The sequence below is a fragment of the Heterocephalus glaber genome, unplaced genomic scaffold (assembly GCF_053883595.1).
Source record: "Heterocephalus glaber isolate CG9 unplaced genomic scaffold, H.glaber_assembly_v1.0 deba00001538, whole genome shotgun sequence".
Lineage (NCBI taxonomy): Eukaryota > Metazoa > Chordata > Mammalia > Rodentia > Bathyergidae > Heterocephalus > Heterocephalus glaber.
This window is the reverse complement of record NW_028258333.1, coordinates 21,861,692-21,881,311: the sequence shown is the minus strand read 5'-3', so window position 1 is coordinate 21,881,311 and position 19,620 is coordinate 21,861,692. Positions and strand designations below refer to the sequence as shown.

Genomic DNA, 19,620 nt, shown 5'->3' with positions numbered 1-19,620 from the left:
TATTTTCTTAGTATATTTTTGTGATACATAATAATTACATTCTTGTTGGGTATATGTAATGTTGACCGTTTTTGATCCCCGACTACCCTTCCCACCCCTTCCCTAGGTCCATTTTCTCACCCCCAGAATGCTTGTTTTCTTCTTAGAAAAACTCCTTACCTTTTCTGAAGCTCAGTTTTTTCATCTTAAAATAGGAAAAATAATAGTTGCTTCATGTATTGTTATAAAATTAAAAGATAAAATTTTAAAGAATCATAGCATGTGTTCAATGATAAATATCATGATTCTTAAAACATATATAATAATTTTTATCAAAATTTGCAGAGAATAGCAATATGTCAAATTATTAGAATAACATATTCTTTAAAAGATAACCATGAATCAAGGTAGTTAGAAGCTTCCAAGGAAAGTGGAACCTGAGCTCTACCTTAAAATTGGAGTAGGATTTGGTGCACAAAAGAGAAGCTCATTCTAGTTGCCAAATGGTGTGAAAGGAATATGGACATTTGATGCATATGTTTTGTTTGGGTGACAGTGAATATATTAATCTGGCTTCCATATAAGATGGGAGAGGAAGAGTTGGGAAAATTTGAGGAGTATCTTAAGTCTTAATGGAAGAGTAAGAAAGTGAAAAGCTTTTCATTCAGAAAAATATGGTGTACTTTAGAAAGATTTATTACATCATCATACAGAGGATAAATTTCATTGTTAGGGGCTTCAGAGATGAAGAAGGTAGGGTTGTTAAATGACGCTATTTTTAAAAAGCTGACACATGACATAAAGGATCTGTTGAGAGCCCATTTGGATATTAGCAGTTCAAATGGAAAGGGGAAAAAAGACAAGACTAGGAACATCAAGAAAAAAGATGGAGGTACTTACTCCTTCTTCTCCAAAGACAGATGACTTGCATATGGTTGGGTCAACAAGCAGGCAATGGAAGTATAGTAGTGGTCCTGAGTGACTTAGGGGAGTGAAGACATTAGGTATAAATGAAATTAGGAAGTGGATTTCTTTTGACAGGAAGAAGAATAACTTTAAACAATTTACTTCCTGCAGGAAGAACTCTGTCTCAGTCATATTGGAATTCTTGCATTTAGTATAGAATACAGAATGTGAATTTGGATAGTGTAAGTGTGCAATTGAAATTCATTCAAAATCAGAGCTGGAAATAGAGATTTGTATGGCTAGAGTATGAGATTTAATCAATTCTATATGACAGGGTAAATTGTGGGTGTGACCCATGGTTGAAGACCTGCAGAAACATATTTAATGCATACCTTTTCCATGCAAAAAAACAACCTTCAGCTGCCAATATCTGTAAATCTTTCCTTAAAGACTTCCTTTGGGTGTATTTCTGCTCTCTCTTCTAGACAGAGTTCCAGAGTAAAATCCAGCTGTACTTACCCAGAATGGTAATTTGTTTAAAGGGTCACCTTTTATGGCTTCCTCAATCACTTCCCACTGACCTTATGTCCTATTGATTTTTCCTAGTAATGCCTTCTAATTACCTAAATTAACCACATGTACTTGAATCCCATTATGAGGATCTATTTTTGAGGAACTTTCATTAATTAGGTCAGTGGTAATGACCTACAGTCTTTAAAGGAAGTAAACCAAGTGAACCCGACTTCAGCAAGGAGAGTACACCATAGAAAAGAATGAATGGTGGTGTAGTGCACAGGCAAGACAGCCCAACCCACTTCCAGGTAAAGAGGAGGCACAAGTGTGCTCTGGATCCCAACAGTGAAGTTGAAGTTAGAATTTAGGGTGTAAATTTTAAGGAAGGATAATAGCTGTGTGTGGAATTTAATGAGATGAACTAAGTTAGTGTCCTAAAAAACATCATAGAGCAAAAATGGAAGATGGGAAATGAACTGAAATCTAGCCAGGTAAAAGAAGTTACAAGAAGGGGGAGATTATACCTCTGAATTCTAAAATCTACCCAAATAAGTGAGTGGTGCCAGAACCAAGAAGAAAAGAAAGATTTGCTCAGGTGACTGGTAAGGCTGGAGAAATTGAAGAGTTTTCAGAATTCCCTTATCACACGTAATTGGTCATTTATTTCCATTTAATTACTTTTGGATTTCACTGCAAGGGGACGCATGTCTGCTAGGAGCTGTATCCTTTATCATTCTTTTACTACTTGGGTTTTTCTTCTTTTTTTCCTCAAGATGATGTTTTCAGAATCTTCCCACCAAGGGCTCACTGTTTGTCCTGCTGTGCATCTGTGTTCTTTTTGATACCATTTTGCTGGCTGGCAAAGGGAATAAGTCATAGCTAGCTGATTCAGTGACTTGGCAATTACTTGGCCTGGTACCTTCCACTGCTGCTCTGTTCCATTTCTTTGATCTCAATGCCAGCGTTATGCTCACCAGACTGAGTCAGGGGGTTGATATGTACCTCCTGCCGGCTGCACTGAGATTCACCTCTCTGTTAAGCCTGTTGCAGTTTTTGCAAGCATATTTACTCCAGATAGCTAAATTATATCCTGTCTTTCATCCCAGATTGTGTGATCTCTTTATTTCACTCTCAGGCTTAGTGACTGCATATCTCATAGTCCTTTGTGGAAGCTGCTAGGCCACACTCTTCTACTGGAAAACATGTAAAATAGATACTTGAAATCAGCACTGGGAATGGCAAAGAAAAACAAATTTATGCTGCTACTACTGCCCCCAAGCCCATGCCCCATTTCCCCGGAGTAACTATCTAATCACTGTATGATTCAGGTTCTTGGCACCTTTCCAACATTTCTAAAATTACAAAGACTTGACCTGAAAGTGTGACAAACATTATCTTGCCAAAGGAAGCTGCTTGGTTTTAAATGTCAAGGGTTTCAGTCCTGAGGTTTCACACCCCTTTTTCAAATATTCTGCACCCAAATGACTTGGAAAATGGCAAAATCTCCTAATCTGAACCTTGAACATGGAAAGCCTGCTGGGTGGGGAGATTCTAAAGAACTTTAAACAAATCCTTATTGGTTGTAATAACTATCAACACTATTATTATAAAGTTTCTTAGGAAATAATGTTATGGGAAGTTAACTATCTTTGCAGTTTAGATATTACTAGTTGATCTGAAAAAGCTAACAGATATTCATAGAGGGTTTAATCATAGCATTCTAGTGGTGTCTCATGGGTAACACTAGCCAGCTGGAAGACTATATAAACATATCTGCTAGGAAGTCACCTGCCAACAAATTGAGAATGATTCTAGAGTCATCTTTCTGCCTACTATACTCAGAGAAAAAAATAATTCACTGGCAGCAAATTGTTCAACTGGCACCACTTGATATTAACTATAGTTTGATTCTAAACATTTAAGATAGGTTACTTATAATCCTAAAAAAAGACAGACAACAGAGAATTCAGCAGCCAAGAAAGAAACCCATAAGAAGTCATTAGATTGGAGAAGTATGACTATTAATGTTAAGTGTACACATGTGTTAAATCATTTTAGTATAAAGCATAAGTATACTTACCAGCGAAGTTACCTTATGGCAACTTTGCCTTGGGCCTAAACAATTCTATTGTAGCTATACAGCAGGTTAATCTAGTACATTCTTGTTTCAAAATAGGATTAGTTACTCTTAGTTTTTTCTGTTCCACTTACTACAAAGGCATCATATTAATTAATCTTATCATGTAAAGGAAGCAGGAAAAAGTGGTAGATATGTCAGTGGCAGCAAGGAGAACATCAAAGATATATTAAAATCTTCAATATCCTAGCCATGATTGAAGACATACCTGAATGTGAAACAAATATATAATATTTTACAATACTGATGGTAGCCCAGTGTGTGCCCCCAGAATACGTTATTCACTGCATAATATTTAGAGTAACAAAAAATCATGGGATATGTGGTGCTTGTTTTCAAAGAGTGCTATAAGTGAACTGTATTTTTACTTTCTGAGAGATTTCTCTATAAATTCAAATCAAGTAAGGTAAGTAAGCCATTAGTTTCTGAGTGTTTTAAAAATAATTACCTAACCACAATTTATAACCATATGAACTTATCCTTAGGTGATCCATATTTATTTTTACAAAAAGGAAAGAGAATGAAGACAGAAAGGGACACAAACTTCTCAAGTAAAAGAAAAGCTTTCAAAGGGCAGTTTTGCATTGTGACACCTAAAATGATTACTTGGTGAGTAATAGGGCTTCTGGTAGAACCAGCATTGAGCATAACAACCGTGTAGCTAGATTTCAATTGTTCTCTTAAAGCCAGTTGATGTACAGTGATACTCTTAGGGCAGTACTTTAAAGGTGATATCATTTTTTTAGTGAGAAAATACTAATTCCTTAGTCTAGTACATTGTCTGAGCACTTGTCCTAGATACTAAGGAATTAATAGGCACTTTCTCTTAATCCTTATCACTGTTAAAAATAAGAACAATAATTACCCTAACTTTATAAAGGAAATACTAAGTTTGAAACTAGGTAAATATATTGGTTGAGAATCCTAATTTAAATATATATATATGTCAAATAGCTATATAGATTATATATATATATATATATGAGAGAGAGAGAGCCAAAAATGTGTACACTCCTCAGGAAACAAACAATAGCTTGATTTTTTCTCAACAGATGGTGTTACCTTCTTTTGGAGGACCTTAGAGGATGTCGTATATCACAGAAAACCATTACACTGCTGTCTCTTAGAGAAGAAATTGAAAATGCATGTGCAGCATTCTCAATGACAAAGGTTACCCAAACAGCAGTTCACTGCATTAATACATGTCTGGAAACTGATGGCCACCACTTTGAGCACCTTTGTAATTGCAGAGGTCAAATGCAACTTGTATTAATCTCATATCTCAACAAATTTATCAATAAAATATTTATACAAGTTTTTTTCCTGAAGTGTGTGTATACATTTTTCAATAGTCTCTCGATAGACAGATAGATAGATATCCAAGAGGATTAAGTAGGTTTACAGAATTAGAGGCAGGACAGCTGGAGAGTCAATGATATGAATCTGTGTTAGAAGTCTGAAGAAACTGGTTGATGTCCACAGGCAACAACAGCAAAAGATCCACCCACTCAAGCAGAACTGAATTCTTCAAAATGTGCACCAAATTTCTATTTCTTCTCCATTTATTTCATCCAAACTACAGGCCTATTATTGGTGCAGCTCATGATCAGGGGGTCTTCCCCAATTTGCTGGTCTACATGCCAGTCATCTTTGGAAACACCCATAGACACATCCAGAAGAGTACTTTACTAATCTGCTAGGCATTTTTTAATCCGGTCATGTTGACATATCACGGTTAATGGTCCTGGTAAATAACACAACTAAGATCAACCACTAGTAAGAAGAGGAACCAAGTCTTCAACCTAGGTAATTTGACTTAAGGGCCTGTGTTCTTGAACATTAGACAGTAATGATTCCTAGAGTTGCACTTTTTGAAGCAGTTCCAAAAGTTCTCTTTCCCAAGTGTCTTTGTGAGGTGTGATAAAAAATATAGTGAATCCTGTTAAGTGCCATCCAAGGGAAAGGCAATCCTAAAAAATATTACAGTGTCCTCATCCACCTTATTCACAGCATCTGGTACCATGTGACTTCTGGTTCTTCCCCAAAGTCAAAATGTTTATGAAAGGTACATTTTGAATTGATTCCGGACATGGAGTCGCCAAAACAGCACAACTGAGGAATTTTCAGAACTGCTTCAGAAAGTGGCAAAAAAAAAAAAAAAAATGGAATGTGTGTTCAAAATGAGGGCAAGTAGTTTGAGGGTGATTAATGGCAATGTGTTTTTTACTGTAATAAATTTTCTTTAATGTAAGCATTCACCTTATTTTTATCACACCTCAAATATAATTTTATATTTTGGTAGGCATGTTCAAAAAATAAATGGGTGAAATTAATTTAATATAACCCAATGGATCCAAAATATTATCATGCCACATGTGACTCTATCCAAGTGCCCAAAGGCCCAATGAGGCTAGTAGCTACCATATTGAACCTCCTAGTACTAAAATTTGATTATTTCTCTAATTTTCAAATCACCAGGCTTCTCCAATGACTCCTGCTAAAAAGCTATCAATGAAAATTATGATTATTATAAAAGTATTTGCATGGCTCTCAAGAAACCTATCCAATGAATGAATATGCAAAGTTGTGAATCTCTGGAAACAATAGAAATAAACAAATAAGAGATATCTGTGGCAAAATATAGACAGCAGAAGAGAAGTGAAGAGAAAGAAACAAAGATTATAAATACTCATAAGTAGGATAGACTTAAAGTTTATTTGAACACATGGACACTCAATCCAGTAACTTGATGACTTAGCTATAGAAGAGATCATTTCTGTGTGAGCAGAGACAGCTGTAAATATACACAAATACATTTGATTAAAATGAATGAAAATGGGGTTTGCAGTATTGTTCAGATGTTAAGACTAATACAGTTGGGCTTTGTGTCAAGTCTTTAATGAAGCTTAGCTAAAAATACTGCTGTTGATTTAATCAGTTTTTATGTTAATAGAATCTATAATTCTCCTGTAAGTAAAGATGAGATAGAAAAATGAAAGAGGGCTGACAAGTGATCAGGGAATCTATGACTACGAGGAGAGAGAAGGGAAGTGGCTAAAGGTGACATATCCACAATTTCCATGCAGGCTCACAAATGTGGCTATTACTAAATCCAACACTTCACTGGAAAAAAAATGATCTAAGATGCAGAATAAGGAAGAAGTATGAGGCATTTTTAGAAAAATATGACCTCACTAATTGATCATTTTTATGGACTGAGTTCATAGGCTTGGTTGATCTTAGACTTATAGGGTATTATATGCTTCAAATGATCACTTAAATAATACCTACAGGTCTTGGAGCAATTACTTATGAACTCTGAGAATGTGCATTTATTTACAACTTCAGTGTTCTCATCTATAAACTTGGCATAATAATAGTATATATTCCATAGGCTTGAATATTAAGGAAGTTAATCGCATAGTAAGATGTCTTGCACAGAGTTAACATTCAGTGAGTAGTGTTTTGTATCCATTTTGTCTTACATAGTATCTCCAGTACAAAGAACAAAGCCTAGCACATAGCAGACACTATTTATCAGTTGAACTGGTGAATGATTCTATTTCATATCAGGTATCAAAACACAGGTTTCATTGTTAATATTGAATATTTTGATCAAAAAGAAAAGATAAATGAAGATTAGCAAAGACTGGGGGTTGAAAATAGCATATAAACCAACAATTTATAATCTTTTGAGGCTCATTGGTTTTTCTGAGAATCCAAAGAAAGATGAAGGCAATCTCACTAAAAACTTTAATGTACTTGCACACACAGATATCAAGAATCTCCAAATATTTCCATGATTTTTAAGTTAAGATTTCCTGGTCATGAATTTATAAAGTCTAACGACAATGAAAAGAGAGATATATACATGGTAGGACACAAAAATCTAGGTCCTTCCCTCCTTCCATCCCCCTTCACACACATAATTTAAGCCAGGAAAATGAGAGAGATATTGACAGAGATTTAAGTTAATAAAAAGACTATAGAAATAACGAGAACAAATTATTCTAATTAAGGAGACACAGAATCTCAGATCGTACATGAGGAAGCTAAGGAATAGGTATATTGGCTCATGTTGTGCTCAGGATCTTGTGTTTTATGAATAAACACCATTCATCAGGAAGAATGCTTGGGAGAAAAATTAACCCTAGGGCTGAGGGTACATTGAGAATTTCAGCCCCAAATTTAGTGCTGCTGTTTCTTGTGCTAGTATTTTGAGTGATAGGTTCTAGGCTCTGAGTGTTCATGGTTACTGTGGGAGTCATGGATGCTGTACAGGGCTTAAGTCTTCACTGTAGTGTTCATACCCTGCCCTCACATTTCTCCTAAGTCTGTGTTCAGCTAAAGGTCAGGAAAGCGTGTTCTTTTCTGAAATTATGTGAAAAACAACTGTCACTATCTGCCATTCCCTTTCTAGGCTTAGCAAGATCAGGCCTGACCTCAAGCATGAGTCAAGGCCCCTCAGAGTTTATTGGCTCATTTTCAGTTGTGGTTTACTGCTAACTTCCGTGTGTGTGTGTGTGTGTGTGTGTGTGTGTGTGTGTATGTGTGTGACACTGAGGATACAACTCAGAGACACACCACTGCTGAGCTACATCCCCAGACCTTCTTTAATTTTTATTTTGGGACAGAGTCTTGCTAAGTTGTCCCATCAAGGACTGAACCTCCAATCCTCCTCTTTCAGTCTCCGGGTCCTGGGATAACAGGCTTGCACTAGCCATGCCAAGCCCTGATGGGATATTTTCAAATGAGTGTTTACAATTCCTTTTTAAAAATGATCCTGAACACCACTGCCATATTTCCATGAAGAAATTCAACTGTAATTCATACATTTTGCTATGTTTAATGATAGATTGTACAGATATTACTTGGGGGGGGGTGCCTGAAGACATAGTTCTTGCTCTGAAATTAACAAGTCAAAAATGTTTTTGAGGCAACAGTTGTGTGCCAGGGACTACAGGATACAGTGGCCCTTGAAACATGATGGTGCCCAATGTGATGGATTACCCTGATGCCATAAAAAAGTTCACGGCCCACTAAAAAAAAAATAGACAAACAATTGTAAGTGTGCTGAGTGTTGCTATGGGAAAGAAAAGGAGTGATGAGAGTACATAAATGTGAGGCCTTAAACTGAGTTGGAGGTGGAAGGGACAATTAAAAAAGGCTTTCTTTGGGAAGTATTGTTTAAATTCAGTGAAAAGTTTACTTTAATAACAAAATATGACTACCTCTGAAGCACTACAAAGTCCTTCAAGTCACACTATAGAAGAGGACTAAATTGTGTAGAAAAGAAGGAGTCAAAGAAGATACGTAAGAGGCAGAGGAATTAGAAATTTAGATGGGTTAAAAAATATATGGTATTGACACATAATGGAGTACTACTCTTCCAGAAAGAAGGATAGACTTGACTCTTTTGTAGGAAAATGGATGCACCTTGAGACCATAATGTTAAGTGAAATGAATCAGAAACACAAGCTTAAATATCACATGGTTTCTCTTATATAAGCAACCTAAAATATAAATTAAAAGCACAATAAAAGATGTATAATAGGAAGTAGTGAGAGAAATCTTTCTCAAACAGGAATGGGATCAAGCAATGGAGGGAGAGGAGAGGGAGGGAGAAGGGGATAAAAAAGATAATTAGGATGTATTATATACCTGTACCAACTCCCCAAAAGGAAAGCAATCATTACATACTACACAAATGTACTAATAAATAAAAACTAAATAAATATTTAAAAAATAAATAAGAAATGCAGGTGGGGCTGCAATTTGTTCTTAAGGAAAAGGAAATCGAGATAGAATGTGTAGTTTTTCTGGAAACAAAATTATCTAAGGTACAGCATAAAACATGATGAGTTTGTTAAAAAAAAATAATGTATGGACAGTGACTAGTCTTACTGAGATACGGGACTCCAAGCTGAAGAGAAGTAGTAAGTGTTATGCTGTACGTGTAAAGTAGAGTGGTAATTCCTGAAAGCCATACAGAGAACTGGACTCAATATACTGGAAAACAGGAAGCCATTAAATGTTGTAAGTGAAAGAATGGCAGGATGACATCAAGATTTTTTAAAGTAGGAGACAGATTTGATTGACTAAAGATGAGCAGGACTAAAGGAATATATCTGAAGCAGCCAGATATGAAAAGATGAGGATCTAAATCATAGCAATGGAAATAGAACTAAAACTAAGGAAAAGGAGTTTCACTATTAAGTGATTACACAGAAACCAAGAAGCTCATTATGAGACTTGAGCTCCCTGGACAGTTACAGTGATGGTCTTAGTACAAGGGTCACACTGGGAACAGGGATGGGGCAAGATGTGACAAATTTAGTTGTGGCATTTCTGTGTGTAGCTTATATAGTTCATTATTTTTCTTTGTTATAACCCTGTGCTTATTATTCCTTGTCTGACTATCTAATGACAACTTTCTCTAAGAACAGTCTGTGTTGTAGAGGAAGGGAAGGGTCTCTTGAATACATGTACCCTAAATAAACCCTTAAATCCTCACACACAAAAAATTTGCAAATCCAGAGAGTCTCTTTCAGGGCATAATTGAATTGGACTCAATCTACATATGAAATAAAACCTTGCGGATTCTCCTCACATCAATGTGCAGCTCACGTGCATTATGAATTTTCACAAATTTGATTTCTTTAATATTTATTGAGTACATAGAGAGTTGATTTTGCTTGACTTCTAGCAATGCTTGGAATACAAAGAAAGTCAGTTTTATTGTGACGATTTAATTAACTTTCTAGTTTTGTTTTTCTTATGATCATTCACTGAAAGGTCTTTGTTCATAGTGAGATGAACTTAAACTCAGACCTTACTTGAATTTATGGTAAAAATTACCAAGGTGTGGCTGAAAAAAAATCAATTTCTTTCTTATTAAAGATTCACATTAATCAGACTTTTTAGTGCTGACAAAAAAGGAATCTATTTGAAGGATTATTTTGAAGTTCTTTTCCTTTGGGGCAGCTTTGTAGAGTTTACAGATAGGTTGCTGCACTGTAAAACAGCATTTAGATCACATGGTGGCATTGAGCCTCTCTCTTATCTTCTCCATTTATACCTACCTTGATCTCCTTTATAGGCTTTCGTTTTTGTAGGTGTAGCTTTATTTTAAAGAGTTGCCTTTTGTTTGTTTTCCTATTCATGTCATAATGACAAACACCATTAACTATAACAACTTCATTTCTTGCTACAATGATTTCTTGCATTTTGTTCACACATGAAGGCCATATGGGGTCACTCTAGGACACCAAGAGGACCAAGTACTCAATGCTCCCACCTTTCCTCCAAGATTCAGAGCACATTAAATCTATATCAGAAAGTATAATTCTTTCATTTTGAATACTTTATTCTTGAGAAATATTTGAGGTCATATTCTGGTAAATAAAGTTTGATTCTTAATGCCTTCTTACAAGCCCTCATACAAAAGATTATTTCTAAATTAGGTATCCAAAGACTTCTACTAAGTGATAGTGTTAGCTTATTTATAATGATCTCATCTCAGGATAAAATTTCAAAAGAACCCACATATACATATTTAATTTACCTCTTCACTAATTCAAAACAAATCTTCCCAAATCAGTAACAATTAATGAAGTTTGTTCTCATTTGAGAGAGGATATGATCTTTAATTTCCTCTTATACTGGAGAAAACCTAAAAATATGAGCCATAATTAAGTACAGAATCTAAAATGTTGTGTCAATAGTAGTTTTAAGACAAAAATAAATTATAAGAATTATCAGAAAGAGAGAAGTAAATGGTAATGTAATTTAGTTAGGTAATTTTATGTATGTATGTATATATTTATCTAAGACAACCAGTGAATAATTAAGAACTCAAAAACAATTATTTAAGAAGTGCACATTTTAAAAATACTGCAATTGCTTGTAAATTGCCACTGTGTTAGTGTAAAAAATGGAAAGGACAGAACAATGGGGAAAAATTAACAGACCAAGGGCAGGATAAGAAAAGCAGGATGGGCAGACACACATATCAAAAAGGAAAGGAAACCATGTCTCAACGGAATTAAAGCAAAGTTGGTCATGAAGGAGATGATTAAGAATCTTTTTGAACTCAGCAGGCTGAAGCAGGAGGATTGACACGAGTTCAAAGCCAGCCTGGGCTATATGGGGAGTTCAAAGCCAACCTGAACTACAAAGCAAGACCAGCTGAGAGAGAGAGAGAGAGACAGAGAGAGAGAGAGAGAAAGAGAGAATATCTTCAATGTACTAAACTTTTGCCACCCTGGCCTGCGCTTCCTGTGGACTGTCTTTAGAACATATTTACCCTTTATTTTCTATCATTTGAAGTAAGCAGTTTCATCATCATTCTCCATTGTCTAGTAACTTTTTTAGCCTTTCTCCCTGCAGATGCTCTGTTCTTAATGATTTGATTATTAGGGAAGGGAAAATATTTGATATTTCAAAAAGAACCATAATCCCTTGACTTGTAAACTATAATGGAGCACCCAACATTTGCTAAGATAATGACTATGGCTTTATTGTAACTCAGTGTACAAATATGTGTGTGTGCATGTGCACTTACATAAAGACACACACATATTGCAAAGATGTATTTCTTCTGGCAAAACTAGAAGCATTTATATAACTTATGCAAATTTATTGCTACCTTTTCATAATTCAGAATGTTTTCTCACACTTTAAGCTAAGAATTAGGCTTCATTTTGGGGGATCCCATTAAGTTCTAAGTTCAAAAGTAAAGAATAAACATTTTATATTTAGAAACTTAAATGGATAAAGACAGGATTAAGTTTTTCTGTTTGCAAAGATACATTTAAATAAAATTTGTAGTTCTAGTGATGTTAATAGTAATAACACAAACAGCTAATATACATTAACTGTACCCCATGGGTGAGGTACTGGCTTAGTAGTTCATAAATCTAACTTTCTATTAAGGAATACAAGTGCTTGTGAATTTCAAACAGCTTTAAAAATATCTATTGTTTCTAGTATTTGTTCTGAGTCTTCAAAATTCTAGGTTCCATGAAGAAAGCCAGTGTAGTATAATAAAAAGTTATACCTTCTATTGCTCCATGACAAATTGCCTCCAAAATTTAGTGGTTTAAAGCAACAACTTTATTATGCATATGATTTCATGTATTAATTTCAGGAAGAGCCTGACTGTATAATTCTTAGACTCTTGTAAATTGACAATGTTCCTCAAAATTCAGGTGTACCCAAATCTTTAGTAAATTATCCAGTTGCAAATAATATCTTTGCAGGTGTAATTAGTTAGGCTTCAAGATGAAATTATCCTGGATTCAGATAGGATCCTGAATCTAATGACTGGTGTCCCTATAAAGACAGGAGAGGACGAGACACACAAAGTAAAGTTCGTGTGAAGATGGAAGAAGGCAGAGAATGGAACTATATTACCAAAATCCTAGGAGTTTCTGGAATCACTAGAAGTTGTAACATTCTTCTCTAGAACCTCCAAAGGGAAGATAACCCCTCTGGCCCCTTAATTCTAGACTTCTAGTCTTAAGAACACAGAAAAGTTTCTGTTGTTTAAGGCCTCTCAGTTTGTGGTAATTTGTTATGTCAGAACAAGGAAATGACTAGTCTCTCATGTGATTGCAAATATCAGCTACAGAAATTAACTGGGCTAGATATGAAGGATGATTCAATGACATTATTGGAAAGTTGCTGGTGGCTCTTGGTTGAGAGCCCAGCTGGGGTTATCACCTGAGAGTCTCAACCTCCCAGTAAGCCTCTCCTTGGGGCATCTTAGGGTTCCTGAAAGCATGATGGCCAACTTCCAAGACAGAGTACCCCAAAGGGGCAGGTCCTGAAAGCAAGGTGTCCCAGAGGCCTGGGAAGAGACTTCCAAACAATTTTATAGCTCAGTCTTGGAAATTTCAGGGACTCCCATTACATCCCATTCACCAGAAGGTCATTAAATCTAGCTCAAACCTGAGGAATGGAAATTGGACTCCATAATAGAACAATAATACACAATAAGACAGCCTCTTGCCTTGCCTCCAAGTTTTTTCCAGAAATGTAACAGTTTGTGCTACAGTGCTCCTACCTAATGTATCAAATGTTTTGTAACTGAACTACATGACCTCTCAAGAATGTTTCCTTAGCTCTTCCCCTTTCAGGAATGTTCTGTTAACTCCGCCCCTCTGCTTCTGTGAGCATGCTTGGCCACCCCATAGATCCCTATATAAGGAGGCCCCCATTTCTAGTCAAGCACGCAGACTTTGGAGTATGAACTCCTCTGAGCACTGACACCCCAGCAAAATAAAAGGTTTTTCTCTACCCCTTTGTGTGATAGTCAGATTCTCAAGTCTTCAAATTGTGATAGCTGGGACCCAGAGCTGTAACACTCAGCTGTAACACTCAGCTGTGCCTCAGAGGTGTGGCACTTGGTTGTGACACTGAGCAGTAGTACTTGGCTGTAGCACTAAGCTGTTTCCCTTTGCCAAAACAGCAGTAGAAAATGTTATGTAGACATCTTTAAATCTATCTGAGAGATCTGAGTTCAAACCACAATTTTTTTTATCTAAAAGCAAGTAACAAAATTACTTTTAAAAGCCCACTTTTCCATTGCCAAAATGAAAATGACAATAACAATGACTGCTTATTAAAGTGATTATATTAAACCAAATAATGATGTTTCAGTCTTTGAAAATTACACAATAGATACATACAAACACATAGATAGTATATATGTATGTAAATGATGAAGCTAGGGAAACAGTAACTATGTTATCTGGATGGAAACAGAATGCCAGTTTCAGAAGTGACCTTTTGGGAATCCCCTATTGTGTATCTGTTCCAGTTTCTGTATCTAGATTTCAAGTGAGAATCATGCTGAGCTTCAGTATGAGAAGGAATTTGGGAGGGTGATGATGCAGAGGGTTACCTATGGCTCTCAAATATCAGTGAAGAAACCCAGCACCATTGAAAATTTAGCACCCAATACCCTCAGTCCACCCTACCACCAGACAAAGGGATTGGCAAAACCTTCAGTTCTTCTGCCCTTCAGGTAAGGTTCAATTTTATATTGCTGGAGTATTTCACATTTGAACTATCTGCTCCTGATTGTCATACATAATGAATGTCCATCATATTTCTGTATTAAGTGGTGTACAACTAAAGCTTTCCTTCCGTCTCATTAAAATTTTTCAAGAGAAGAGGAAGCATTGTTATGATCTGGGCAATTATAAAGTAAAAGTATAATAATCCCAGGAACCTTGAGTTTGTTGATTTATTTTTCCACTGCCAAGTTCTCTTACCTGATTAACTTCACACTTCTCCCTATTCCTTGAATCATGGCTTCAGGTTAACATTTCACATTTATTTTAATGCATATTTGCAAAAATATAACTCATGTTATTAAACATGTACTTTCAGATTTTATTGCTTAGACTAAAAAAAGGAGTTTACTGAAGAAAGCATATTAGATTGCATATCAAAGGTGATATATTGATTAGGCAAAAATCACAAAGGTGGCTAAGGAAGAGAATGGAATTTGGGAAACACTTTTGTGGCTAGAAAAGAACTAGAAACTAAACCAGTAAACAGATACACCTTTTCTTGTTACATCTGTAAGTCACTCAGAGTATGTTCTTAACTTAAACTCAGGGTATTTTTAAATGGGTCCCTTAAACCAGCTCCATATAGAGTTTCCTTGCTCTATCTTCTGTCAGTAAAGCAGTACCCCAATTTAGTATATGACAGCTGATAGCTAGATCTAAAAAGCAGACATACATGAACTTCAAATAACTGCTATTTTGACATTAACCAGATTCAAATAATATGAAGCCATCAACAAGGAGCAAGAGGATTTTGCTTTGGTTTCCTATTCTCATTTCTACCCTTTTAAACTATGTAACCTTGAGGGAATAACTTAGACTCTCCAACTTTCTGTTTTGCTCATCTGTGAAACAGGGTATCCCAAAAGAGCTCTGTGTTCCTTATAGGGAAGCTATATCAATAACCATATGGTATGTGAAATTTCACTGCCAATGCTGAGAAAAGCTATACAGACAGATGTAATTAATGAGCATGCAAATTAAGCTGTGAAAACACTATTACTAATGGCACTTGTTTAGTAAAATAGTATCAAAATTCCTAAAATGGACTGCAATGAGACTCCAGAGTTGGCCTATGATGCTCAGATTCAAGCTATTTTCTTAAATGCCTAATGAGTTATGTGCCTCAACTTCTTCATCTGTAAAAATGGGAATAATAAGAATGCCCAGGGCCAGGGATGTAGCTCAGTGGTGCCACCGCCTGCCTGGCAAGCACAAGGTCCTGAGTTTAATCCCCGGTACCAAAAAATAATGACAATAATAATTTTTAAAAATAAAAATAATCCCCAATTCACAGGGATTTTATAAATATACATAATATATTATGAATATATATAAAATATATATAAACTTAATATGTTAACACATGTAAAGTGCTTGGAACAATAGCTTATTCTCAGTATATATTCAGTAAGCTACCTGTTAGTAGAAAAAGGCTATATTTAGATTCTGTTGGTGAGAATTCTGAGCACTTACTGGAATAATCTTGTTGAAATATGCAGACTTGGTAATTTCTTGCTGCACAATTCTCATTGAACTGTAGCTTCTAAATAGATTAGTGGGAAAACAGATTTTAGAGGACCATGATTTTTTTTCTCTTGCATTTAATGTATATGATTTATCCAAATAAGCAGTTTCTAATGTTTTGATTTGTGCTCTTTTTACAATATCTATGTTAATTTTTTTCAAAGATCAGTGAAGTTAAAGAATAGTGATGAAGCTATGGAATCTGTAATTGCCAGAGTTTGAATTCCAATGCTGTTGCTTCCTAAATACTGTGCTACCTTAAGCTCCAAAGCACCAATAACTTCAGCTATGAATTGGAGTAAATAAATACTTGTTATTATTACTGAGAAAGCCACAGGAGGGAAGAGATGAGAATCATAAGTAAATATTTGCTCTTGTTATTAGATAAATTTATAATAGAATCTATAGAACTACCTTCCAAATTGCTCACATGGTAGGGTTAGATACAGGGTTGAAATTAAAGACTGCAGTATGTATTTAAGTAATGACACTATGACCCAGGCTTCTGCCTACTTGTTTCATTTTACCTCCCATTATTAGGTTATGCCTATTGGGAAAGGTGCTCTATGAGCAAGAGGCAACTTGAATAAGCATGGCCCATATTCTGCTTTTCCTGCTAGATTCTTTAACCTCAATACTTCAGTAAGATGCCAGGGACTGTGTACCTTCCTTGTCTTTACTTGTGAATATCATCTTGTTATGTAGGCCTAGCATATTCAAGAGGTTAAAGTCCATAAGTCACTGGAGGTTGTATACTACGTGGAATTTGCCATCTGGATTTCATTCAAATTAACTCTAATAAACTCAAACAGAGAAGATTTTAAGCAAACAGCACATTATCCATTGCACCATCATGGTTTCAAGAGAAGTGCACATATTTCAAAGCCTTGAATTTAGAGGCTCATTGAGATTGAAATGCATTCATTTCACGCAAACCACGTCTTTAGATCCATCCCCTAAAGGACAAGGTACATTGAAACACCAGCCTTGGGACTTCCAGTCCTAGTTCTTTGAGGTATCTCCATACTGATTTCCACAGTGGTTGCACCAGTCTACACTCCCACCAGCAGAGGGGCAGGGTTTCTCTTTCCCCACAGCCCTGCCAGCATTTGTTATTGGTTGATTTCATGATATCAGCCATTCTTTCTGGGGTGAGGTGGAATCTCAGCATTGTTTTCATTTGCATCTTTCGAATGACCAGTGATGCTGAACATTTTTTCTTATGTTTATTTGCTATTTCTACTTCTTTGTCTGAGAAATGTCTGTTCATTTCAGATGCCCATTTTTGGATTGGGTGTTTAAACTTGGGAGGTCAGATTGTTTTAAGTTCTTTATAGAGTCTAGATAGTAGATCTTTGTCAGGAAAATCAGGTGAAAATTTTTTCCCACATTGTGGGTTGTCTCTTCACATTATTGGTGGTTTCTCTCTCTGTGCAGAAGCTTTTTAATAAGAAGAAATCCATTTGTTGATTGTGCTAGTTCAAGGGCAACTGACGTTTTATTCATAAAATCCTTTCCTGCCCCAATGTCTTCAAGAGTTCTACCTAACCTCTATTCCAGCCAGTTCAGTGTTTCTATTTTAATATTTAGATCTTTAATCCATGTGATTATGTGATTGACTCATACCACAGGGATATATGTGCACCCGTGTTCATAGCAGCACAATTTGTAATAGCTAAAACTTGGAAGCAGCCCAATTGCCCATCAACTGGAGACTGGATAAAGAAAATGTGGGGTTTTTTTTAAAATGGAGTACTACTCAGCCATAAAAAACAAGAAATCAGAAACATTTATAGCTAAATGGATGCACATTGAGGCGATATTCTTAAGTGAAATAAATAGGACACACATATAAATACTGAATAGTTTCTCTAGTGAGAAACTGAAAGTGTAAATAAGGACTACAGGGTATAATAGATAATGTGAAATAGGAAGAAAAGGGGCAAAGGGGAAGGGGAAGTGGGAGGGGTAGGGGAAAGGAAAGAAGAGAATGGAATTAATATGGAGAAAATGAAAAAATGGAAGCAAAGTCTTTGTAAATAGGGAGGGATGGAGTGGTTGAAGGGAGGGCAGGGGAATGGGGCAAAAATAAGAACCAAGAGAGATTATGTAAAGGCAGAAATTTCCAAAGATGAATGTCATTTTATTGCATACCTAAAATGTACCAATAAAATTCATTTTAAAAAAAGAAAGAAACATCAGCCTCGGACCTTGCCTGTGGCTGGAGGAATTTTATGGCGGAACTAGATAAAATCAATTTATGGCAAGTGTTTCATAATCTTTCCCCTTCTATATAAACTATGTTTTCATTCTTCTTGTGTAACATATAACATATTCAACTAGAGAAAAAACTCTGAACAGAATTCTGTCAGGAGTATGGGGAATGGATATGAATAATAAAATACTATCTGAATAAGAACTGACTAGTATGATAAGAGCCTTATGAAAGTTACCTTATTTTAACCATCACATAACTAGATATTCAGACATTAAGATCCATCAAATTATAAACCTTCATAGAATATTATATTAATTTTTATTTCCTTTTATCAAAGGAAAGTTTCTTTACTTGGGAAGCTGAGGAAATAACTCTAGAATATTCTAGTCTTTACTCTGGACATCTGAATCTTAACCCTGGCCCACAACATCCTCTCTTTTTTTTCCTCCCATGACAAATACATCCTAATTAATAGTAGTTTATCAACCAAAGGATTAAAATCATGAAGGGAAACATACCTGAGAGGCCTTCTGTTACCAGTGTGATAACTTGCAATAGCCTTTAAGTTTTAAGTGACTTATCAAATCCATGGAGCCTGACTTGCTCAGAAAGAAGAATACACAGTACAGCACTGGAGGGATCTGTGATAGCCTTGAATTGATAAGAGCTCTGAAGCAGTGACCTTGTGGTCATCCTGCCCCACAAATTCCAGTAGAGGGCAAAGCCCTCAGAACCACATCTAAAGTCCTAAATCTGGCCCATCCAGTTTTAAATCTTTCCTCTGATATTCTACTACTGCATCAGTTCAACTTCCTTTCCACCATTTTCTTATTATTTTCAAATTAGGTCTTGCATAATTTTTATGAGCATAGATTTATACATGAATATATTCTCTGAATATTTATTAAGAGAAACAGATACACATAGAATCAATAAAATATTAAAAAGACTTGTTGCTTATGACTGAATCTATAGTTTCTAACAGGAACTGTATGTTCATTTCTATATATTTGAAGATAAACTCTTCATCATAAAGATATAAAATGAGCACATGTCAAAGATTTTGTTTAAACAATTCATAAGAAAATTAATTGGCAATAAATCACAACTTATTCCAGGGGCAATTCAAAGAGCAGACACATTTATCGACAATTAGAAATGCTAACTTGAATGTAATCTTAAATGTACTATGGAGCTGGCCACATGATGCCCTGTTATCTTATCCCTCCCATCCTAACCCAAGTGTTCCATCTGGTAGGACT

At 35.6% G+C, this 19,620-nt stretch overlaps 1 long non-coding RNA gene across 1 annotated transcript in view; it reads right to left on the bottom strand.

Moving 5' to 3' along the window:
• Positions 1-19,004, bottom strand: part of LOC101711162 (uncharacterized) — a 32,216-nt gene extending 13,212 nt beyond the window's left edge. The window contains exon 1 of the long non-coding RNA XR_205422.4: positions 18,877-19,004. This is a non-coding gene — a long non-coding RNA (uncharacterized LOC101711162). The remainder of the gene's footprint in view (positions 1-18,876) is intronic.
• Positions 19,005-19,620: the final 616 nt, after the last annotated feature.